The following is a 9,444-nucleotide window of genomic DNA, read 5'->3' on the forward strand; positions in this document are numbered from 1 at the left end:
GCTGTATCTGTTCAAGGAGTCTGGTTAGGGCTATTTTAAGACTGATATTTGGAGAGGTGATTTTAGATTGAAAAGAAAAAATGTTAGAAGGAAAATGCTTTTCCTTCAATATTTATAAGAAGGTGTTTTATTTATTTAATTTTTAATTTTATTTTTTAACACCAAAAACATTTTGTATTGGGGTATTATGTTATTACCATATGTTCTGTAATTATTAGTTATGTTATTAACAATGTTCTGTTACTTTGAGCAGAGTTCCATGTGCTATACAATAGGCCTTTGTTGTTTATCTGTTTTAAATATAGCAGTGTGGGGCCACACTCATAGCTCAGCCGATAAAGAATCTACCTGTAATGCAGGAGATCCCGGTTCGATTCCTGGGTCAGGAAGATCCCCTGGAGAAGGGATAGGATACCCCACTCCAGTATTCTTGGGCTTCCCTGATGGCTCAGATGGTGAAGAATCCTCCTGCAGTGTGGGAGGCCTGGGTTTGGTCCCTGTCTTGGGAAGATCCCCTGGAGAAGGGAACGGTTCCTCACTCCAGTATTCTGGCCTGGAGAATTACATGGAAAGATGAGTCTGGCAGGCTACAGTCCATGGGGCTGCAAAGAGTCAGACATGACTAAATATAGCAGTGTGTACATGACCTTCCCAAAGTCCCTAACTATCCCTTCCCCCCAGCAGCCATAAGTTTCTAAGTCTGTGAGTCTAAAGAGGGTGCTTTAAACAAGCCTTGTTGGTTATGCATACTGTCCTTCACCTAAAGACCAGTTTCAGAAGCCAAGGGGCCTTTGCTAGGCAGCCTCTGTGGGAAGGATCAGGTTGGGAAATGAGTGAGAAACCAACTGAACTTCATGACCCACAGCATGGACCTACAGGGAATGAGGGAGCTTCTTCAGAGTACCTTCCTTGGAAAGCAGGGCTAATGTTGGGTGGAAGACAAATGAGAGCACTTGCCAGAACTTTGGGTTGCTAGGAATTGTTAAACCCATGAATTATTCCAAAGGCCAATGCGTTGAATATTTATAGAAACCCAAAGGCCGAAGAATTGATGCTTTTGAACCGTGGTGTTGGAGAAGACTCTTGAGAGTCCCTTGGACTGCAAGATCCAACCAGTCCATCCTAAAGGAGGTCAATCCTGGGTGTTCACTGGAAGGACTGATGCTAAAGCTGAAACTCCAATACTTTGGCCACCTCATGCGATGAGTTGATTCACTGGAAAAGACTCTGATGCTGGGAAGGATTGGGGGTGGGAGGAGAAGGGGACGACAGAGAATGAGATGGCTGGATGGCATCACCAACTCAATGGACATGAGTTTGAGTGAACTCTGGGAGTTGGTGATGTACAGGGAGGCCTGGCGTGCTGTGATTCATGGGGTCGCAGAGAGTCGGACACGACTGAGCGACTGAACTGAACTGAACTGAACTGAAGGGACAGAGACAAAGGAAGATGAAACCCACACTGTTCAAAGATGGTGTGGGTTGAGAGTGGGTTTCCTCAGAGTGCCTCTCTCTAGTGATGCCCAAGTCTAGGTGGGAGAGACCTGGAAGATCTGCCTCATGTGGTACAAGGGGTTGTGCATGGTTATCAGGTGAACACACAGAAGGGACTCACGTAAGTGTTCCTGTTATAATCATTACTGCAACACCAAATCAAAGTGACTTCTGGAGGTGAGACCGGAATGAGATCTACCTGTAAATAGAATACCATTTTCACCCTGAATATGACCCTATCAATGGTCATCAAAATTCACTTCAAAGCCCTTTTTTGAACCATATTAAGAATGGTGATGCCAGATGATGCCAGAAGAGTTTACAAAGACATTTCACCCTGGAGGTGGGAAACCCCAAATCAAATGCTGTCCCTGCAGGGGTTCTGCGCTAGGTGGATTTTTGGCCTCCACATGGACCTTTCTTTCTTCTCTGCCTCTGCCTTTAAATTTTATTCATTTTTCCTCTCTTAAAAAAGAAACTTTTTCATTTTCTTTCTAGAATCATAGATATTTTGGTTTTGTGGACATATACACACATTATCAGTAGTGGAAAATGAAATGCAGAAGAGAGGAAGAGAAAGACTTAATATTTCATTATCCAGAGACAAATGTCAATACATATTTGCGCAACATAATAGATGCTTAGGGTAATAATTAGGTTTGGGATGTTTAGAGCTGGAAAGGACTCTGAATCCTCTAGTCCAGCTCCTTCACACTATAATGTCATCGGGCCCAGATAGCCCCAAGGTCACCCACCCAGGAGGCTGTGTTGTCCCTGCAGGCCCGTTGCCCTGTTCTGAACTCTGTGTTCTGTCCACCCTGCCTGTCCCCATCTGGCACAACCAACTCCAGGGCCTCTCCCCTCCAGGCCTTCTCCATTCCCCTTCTTTCTTTTCCCTTTCAGGGGAGGACTTTGCCCAGAGGGTAGTGGGAGGTTGGTTTAGAGCTGATGAGGCTGCAGATTCCTCTTGTCAGTGAACAAAAGGCTGTTCTTGGAGGCACAGAGGAGTGTAGAGGGCTGTGAAACATTTGAGAAGATTGGAGGAGCCCTGGAAGCTGCAAATGAAGCAAGAAAACTGTTAACCAGATGCAGAGAGTGCAGAACTGCTCTGATCCTGCCCCACACCCAGCAGATGAACAAACAGCCAAGGAATTAGTGAGAGAACATTCTGTTCCGTTCTGTTCTGTTCCGTCGCTCAGTCTGTCCGACTCTTTGCGACCCCATGGACTGTAGCCTACCAGGTTTCTCCGTCCATGGGATTCTCCAGGCAAGAATACTGGAGTGGGTTACCGTTTCCTTCTCCAGGGGATCTTCCCGACCCAGGGATCGAACCCGGGTCTCCTGCATTGGAGGCAGACGCTTTAACCTCTGAGCCACCAGGGAAGCCCGAGAGAACATTAGTTTCTTCAAATGAGCTGAAAGGCCAGGGCTGGGTAAATTGTATCTTCCAGCCTTGAAAATTATATTAAGACAATAATAGAATTTTGATCATCTTTGAGAAAACTGGGAGAATGAGACTGATTTCACCGAGTTGGGTGCTCCATGACACAAAGACTGTGCTGTGTTTCTCTCCAACATCGTTTTCAGCCAAAATCTGGGCTTTCTCTGCCCACCAAAGCTGAATAAAAAATGTGCAGACAGAGTTTGAAGGTAATAGAAAGTTGACTTTAATTCTCAGCTGGTGGCGAGGGGAACACAGTAGGCTCATGCCTCCAAGACTTTGCTCCCCACTCTATGAAGAGTCTAGGGGCTTATATAAGATGAGGGATCACAGTCAGGAGTCAATGATGTTAGGCTCTTGCCAAAAATAGTCATAGGCTGGCAGCAGTATCCCAGTAATTGAGTCCGGCAGCTCTGTGGCTCTGTGGCCTTCCTTCTCATATGTAACTACATGGGGAAAGGAGTGTTATAAGGGTAAGCAAAGGATAATAGGTGCGAAATGTAATTCCTGCAGAATTAGGGGGCTGAAAACAAACTTAATTGCAGACATGCAGAGTTAGGAGCAGTTAAAAAGAAACTAGGAGTGTTCAGGCCTGCTCATTGTTCTGTTTATCTTTTTTGTTCTCAGGAAAGGGAAAGAAAAAACTCTTTCATCTTTTTCCTTTTCACTGAAACAATACGAATAATCAAAAATTATGTGGATTAAGAAAAAAAGCAAAACAGGGAAAGATTGAGTTTTAGAATGCATGAATGGATCATTATTATATCAACTCTATGTTTGTTAGATCTTGGACTTTTTTGAAAACATTTAGAAATAAATAAAGTGATCATTAAGATAGAAGATGCCATGGCAAAATCACTGTATACAGAAAGGTTAGTGTGTGGGAAGATTACCCACCATATCTTGGCTTCTTGAAATTTATCAAGTGTCTGTTATGTGGGAGAGCATAGAGATGAATAAGGCAGCTAAAGTAGCTCATGACCTAACGATAAAGAATTGAAATGTGTTTTGGAAAAAAACACTTATTAGATAGCTGTGTAGTTATCTAAACAGCCATACTCAATTTTTTCTTTTTATTGAAGTCTACTATACACACAGGGGGATTCCCTGGTAGCTCAGCTTGTAAAGAATCCACCTGCAGTGCCGGAGACCCTGGATCGATTCCTGGGTCAGGAAGATCCACTGGAGAAGGGATAGGCTACCCACTCCAGTGTTCTTGGGCTTCCCTGGTGACTCAGCTGGTAAAGAATCCACCTGCAATATGGGAGAATGGGTTTGATCCCTGGGTTGGAATGATCTCCTGGAGAAGGGAACAGCTACCCAATCCAGTATTCTGGCCTGGAGAATTCCATGGATTTTACAGTCCATGGGGTCGCAAAGAGTCAGACACATCTGAGCAACTTTCACTTTCAGTTTCATACACACAGAAAGCTGAACATATCCTAAGTATACAGCATTGTGTATTCTTACAAACTGAATACACCCATGTAATGAGCACCAAGATTAATGAAATGAACATGACAAAGTTCAAAGCCTTTTATCTTCCCATCCGGTCACTGCCCCTTCCCTATACTGACCACTCTGCTGACTCCTTACACCACAAATTAGTTTTGCCTGCTTTTGTACTTCATATAAGTAGAATTATGGTTTGACCGGTGTTTCAGTGTTATAAAGAATCTACTTGCAATGAAGGAGAAATAGGATACACAGGTTCAATGCCTGGGTCAGGAAGACTCCCCTGGAGAAGGAAATAGCAACCCACTCCAGTATTCTTGCCTGGAAAATTCCATGGACAGAAGAGCCTGGTGGGCTACAGTCTATGAGATTGCAAAGAGTTGGACATGACTGAGCACACAAGAGTGTGAAAAACATGCTCATAAGTAAGAAAATAGGGAACTACTGAAGATTTAGAACACAGGTAACAGCATGAACTCTGTGTTTTAAGTTGATCCAGAAAGGACTGGAGTGTGAAGGCAGATGGGCTTTAGGAAGCATTGCTACAAACAAAGCCAGTGGAGGTGATGGAATTCCAGTCGAGCTATTTCAAATCCTAAAAGACGATGCTGTCAAAGTTCTGCACTCAATATGTCAGCAAATTTGGAAAGCTCAGCAGGCCACAGGACTGGAAAAGGTCAGTTTTCATTCCAAAGCCAAAGAAGGGCAATGCTAAAGAATGTTCAAACTACCTTACAGCTGCACTCATTTCACATGCTAGGAAGGTTATGCTCAAAACCTTCAAGCTAGGCTCCTGGTAGGCTGCAGTCCATGGGGTTGCGAAGAGTCTGACACGACTGAGCGACTTCACTTTCTCTTTTCACTTTCACGCATTGGAGAAGGAAATGGCAAGCCACTCCAGTGTTCTTGCCTGGAGAATTCCCAGGGACGGCGGAGTCTGGTGTGCTGCTGTTTATGGGGTCGCACAGAGTCAGTCACGACTGAAGAGACTTAGCAGCAGCAGCAGCAGGCTTTAGCAGTACGTGAACTGAGAACTTCAAGATGTACAAGTAGGGCTTAGAAAAGGTAGAGGAACCAGAAATCAAATTGTGGACATTCATTGGATCATAGAAAAAGCAAGGGAATTCCAGAAAAACATCTACTTCTGCTTCATTGACCACACTAAAGCCTTTGACCGTGTGGGTCACAACAAACTGTGGACAATTCTTAAAAAGATAAGAGTACTAGATTACCTTACCTGTCTTCTGATAAACCTGTATACAGGTTAAGAAGCAACAGTTAGAACTGGACATGGAACAACTGACTGGTTCCAAATTGGGAAAGGAATACGACAAGGCTATATATTGTCACCCTGCTTATTTAACTTATATGCAGAGTACATCATGCAAAATGCTGGGCTGGATGAAGCACAAGCTGGAATCAAGATTGCCAGGAGAAATATCAATAACTTCAGATATGCAGATGACACCACCCTTATGGCAGAAAGTGAAGAGCCTCTTGATGAGGAAGAGGAGAGTGAAAAAGCTGGCTTGAAACTCAATATTCAAAAAACTAAGATCAGGGCATCTGGTCCCATCACTTTATGGCAAACAGAAGGGGAAAATGTGGAAGAATTGACAGATTTTATTTTCTTGGCTTCCAAAAATCACTGCAGATAGTGACTGCAGACATGAAATTTAAAAACTCTTGCTCTTTGGAAGAAAAGTTGTGACAAACCTAGACAGCATAGTAAAAAGCAGAGACATCACTTTACCGACAAAAGTCTGTATAGTCAAAGCTATGTTTTTTTCAGTAGTCATGTATGGATGTGAGAGTTTGACCATAAAGAAGGTTGAGTGCTGAAGAATTGATGCTTTTGAATTGTGGTGCTGGAGAAGACTCTTGAGAGTCCCTTAGACAGCAAGGAGATCAAACCTGTCAATCCTAAAGGAAATCAACCCTGAATATTCATTGGGAGGACTGATGCTGAAGCTCCAATACAGTGATTACCCTATGTGAAGAACTGATTCATTGGAAAAGATTCTGATGCTAGGAATGATTGGAGGCAAAAGAAGAAGGGGACAACAGAGGATGAGATGGTTGGATGGCATCATTGACTCAAGGGATGTGAACCTGAGCAAACTCTGGGAGATAGTGAAAGACAGGGAAGCAAGGCATGCTACAGTCTATGGGATCACAAAGAATTGGAAATGGTTTAGTGATTGACCAAAAACAGCAACAGAAAATACTGGAGTGGGAAACAGCTGAAACTTCTAACTGAAGATTCAAAGAAGGGCAGAGAATGCCAGAAGAGCATACCATGTTGAAGTTCCTCATTTAGTTCCCCACCACTTTTCTAATGTCTCTTATGTTTTTGTAAAGCATAATAATTAAAGCATAATTTGATCTGTGGTTTTCTTCTCTCCGTAGTATGCAGGAAAATGTCCCAAAAAAGAAAGTCTTCCCCAGAAATCCAGCCCTTCACCTCCCCTGAATTTCTTTCACAACTGTTACCTGGAACAGGTGAGAGGGACCATGCATTGTGTCAGGGTAATGAAACTTTCATTTATCCACAGTGCCCCTCATTTTCAGGGGAAGCCTTAGGGATGCTGACAAGAAAGCTAGTATGAACTCAAGACCTGGGTTTTTATTCCACCGTGCCATTCTCTGCCTTTAGTGACTTCAGTTATCATCAGAGGAGAGCTTAGCCTTCTCTGTCATGTAAGTAGCTTTTTTGTCTCAGAAAACAGATGACATATTTACTGAGCATCCTTGGGGCAGGTGGAAGTTCACCCTGAGAGTCAACTTTCACAACTGTGTAAGAAGTATCACTCATTGCCCCCCACCAACTAGGGCTTTTCAAACATTGCTTGGTGATGTTGGAATCACAGAGTTCAATACAAATCTTACAAACCTCTCATCTGAAATATAAAAAGATTTGTATTCAATTCTATGATTCCAACAGTGTCAAGCAATGTTATAGTCCATGGGGCCACAAAGGGTTAGCTATGACTTAGCTACTAAACAACAAAACAAGCTAAGCTCTAAATGCAGTTTTGAGGGCATGGGCATGTGTTAACATGTTCATTACTGGCCTGTTAGAAATACTAATGAAGGATTTACTAATATGAAGGCAACTAACAAAGGCTGAACAACAGAACATTTCCAAACAAGAAAAGGAGTACGTCAAGGCTGTATATTGTCACCCTGCTTATTTAATTTATATGCAGAGTACATCATGAGAAACGCTGGGATGAAAGAAGCACAGCTGGAATCAAGATTGCTGGGAGAAATATCAATAACCTCAGATATGCAGATGACACCACCCTTATGGCAGAAAGTGAAGAGGAACTAAAAAGCCTCTTGATGAAAGTGAAAGAGGAGAGTGAAAAAGTTGGCTTAAAGCTCAACATTCAGAAAACAAAGACCATGGCATCTGGTCCCATCACTTCATGGAAAATAGATGGGGAAACAGTGTCAGACTTTATTTTTGGGGGCTCCAAAATCACTGTGGATGCTGATTGCAGCCATGAAATTAAAAGGCGCTTACTCCTTGGAAAGAAAGTTATGACCAACCTAGATAGCATATTAAAAAGCAGAGACATTACTTTGCCAACAAAGGTCTGTCTAGTCAAGGCTATGGTTTTTCCAGTGTTCATGTATGGATGTGAGAGTTGGACCGTGAAGAAAGTTGAGCACCGAAGAATTGATGGTTTTGAATTGTGGTGTTGGAGAAGACTCTTGAGAGTCCCTTGGACTGCAAGGAGATCCAACCAGTCCATCCTAAAGAAATTCAGTTCTGAATAATCATTGGAAGGACTAATGCTAAAGCCAATACCTTGGCTACCTGATGCAAAGAACCAGCTCCTTGGAAAAGACCCTGGTGCTGGGAAAGATTGAAGGCAGGAGGAGAAGGGGATGACAGAGGATGAGATGGTTGGGTGGCATCACCAGCTTGATGGACATGAATTTGAATAAGCTTCAGGAATTGGTGATGGACAGGGAAGCCTGGTGAGCTGTAGTCCATGGGGTCGCAAAGAGTTGGACACTATTCAGCAACTAACTGAACTGAACTGACCTCAAGTGGAAGTGACACATAGGTATGAAATGACACACAGGGAAGGAGAATTAGATATAAACTTGGGAGGAAAAACCAAATGAAATGAGTGCCATTAGAGGAAAAGCCAAAACATCACATGCTTTATTCAGATGAGTTCTTAAATGATATGGCCAGGCCCCTGAACAAGGAAAGCAGGTCAAAGTAAATAAAACATGGAGGCACGGAAGGGTGGGTCTTTAATCATCTGTGTAACTTCTCTACTAGGTGGAAAAGAAACAACTGGGCTACCTCTGCTGTGCAGATTGAGAAGTCCAGAGAAATGCCATCTTTGGGGAAAAGGGTAAAGTTTCCACCAGGTGGATGAAAGTTGTTGAAATAGTTTGCTGGAGGAGTAACTTATAATCTAATAGAAAAGGCAGTCATCACAAAAACTGGTGCATGAAACAACTTCCAGGTCCTCCAATCGTTTATCAAAGACCATAGTTTTTCTTGAGGAAATTTTAGTATTTAATGTTGAGTAAAGGATGGATGATTTCAGTGTGTCTGCCCTCTGATGCCCCCTCACAATACCTACCCTCTTATTTGGGTTTCTCTTACCTTGGTCGTGGGATATCTCTTCACATCTGCTCCAGTAAAGCGCAGCCGCTGCACCTTACCTTGGACAAGGGGTATCTCCTCAAGGCCGCCCCTCCTGACCTTGAACGTGGAGTAGCTCCTCTCGGCCCTCCTGAAATCATAATCACAGAAAACTAGTTGATATGATCACATGGACCACAGCCCTGTCTAACTCAATGAAACTAAGCCATGCCCTGTGGGGCCACCCAAGACGGGTGGGTCATGGTGGAGAGGTCTGACAGAATGTGGTCCACTGGAGAAGGGAATGGCAAACCACTTCAGTATACTTGCCTTGAGAACCCCATGAACAGTATTAAAAGGCAAAATGATAGGATACTGAATGAGGAATTCCCCAGGTCGGTAGGTGCCCAGGATGCTACTGGAGATCAGTGGAGAAATA

Source organism: Moschus berezovskii, chromosome 15 (assembly GCF_049115385.1).
Source record: "Moschus berezovskii isolate FMDL1 chromosome 15, NW_MosBer_1.0, whole genome shotgun sequence".
Classification (NCBI taxonomy): Eukaryota; Metazoa; Chordata; class Mammalia; order Artiodactyla; family Moschidae; genus Moschus; species Moschus berezovskii.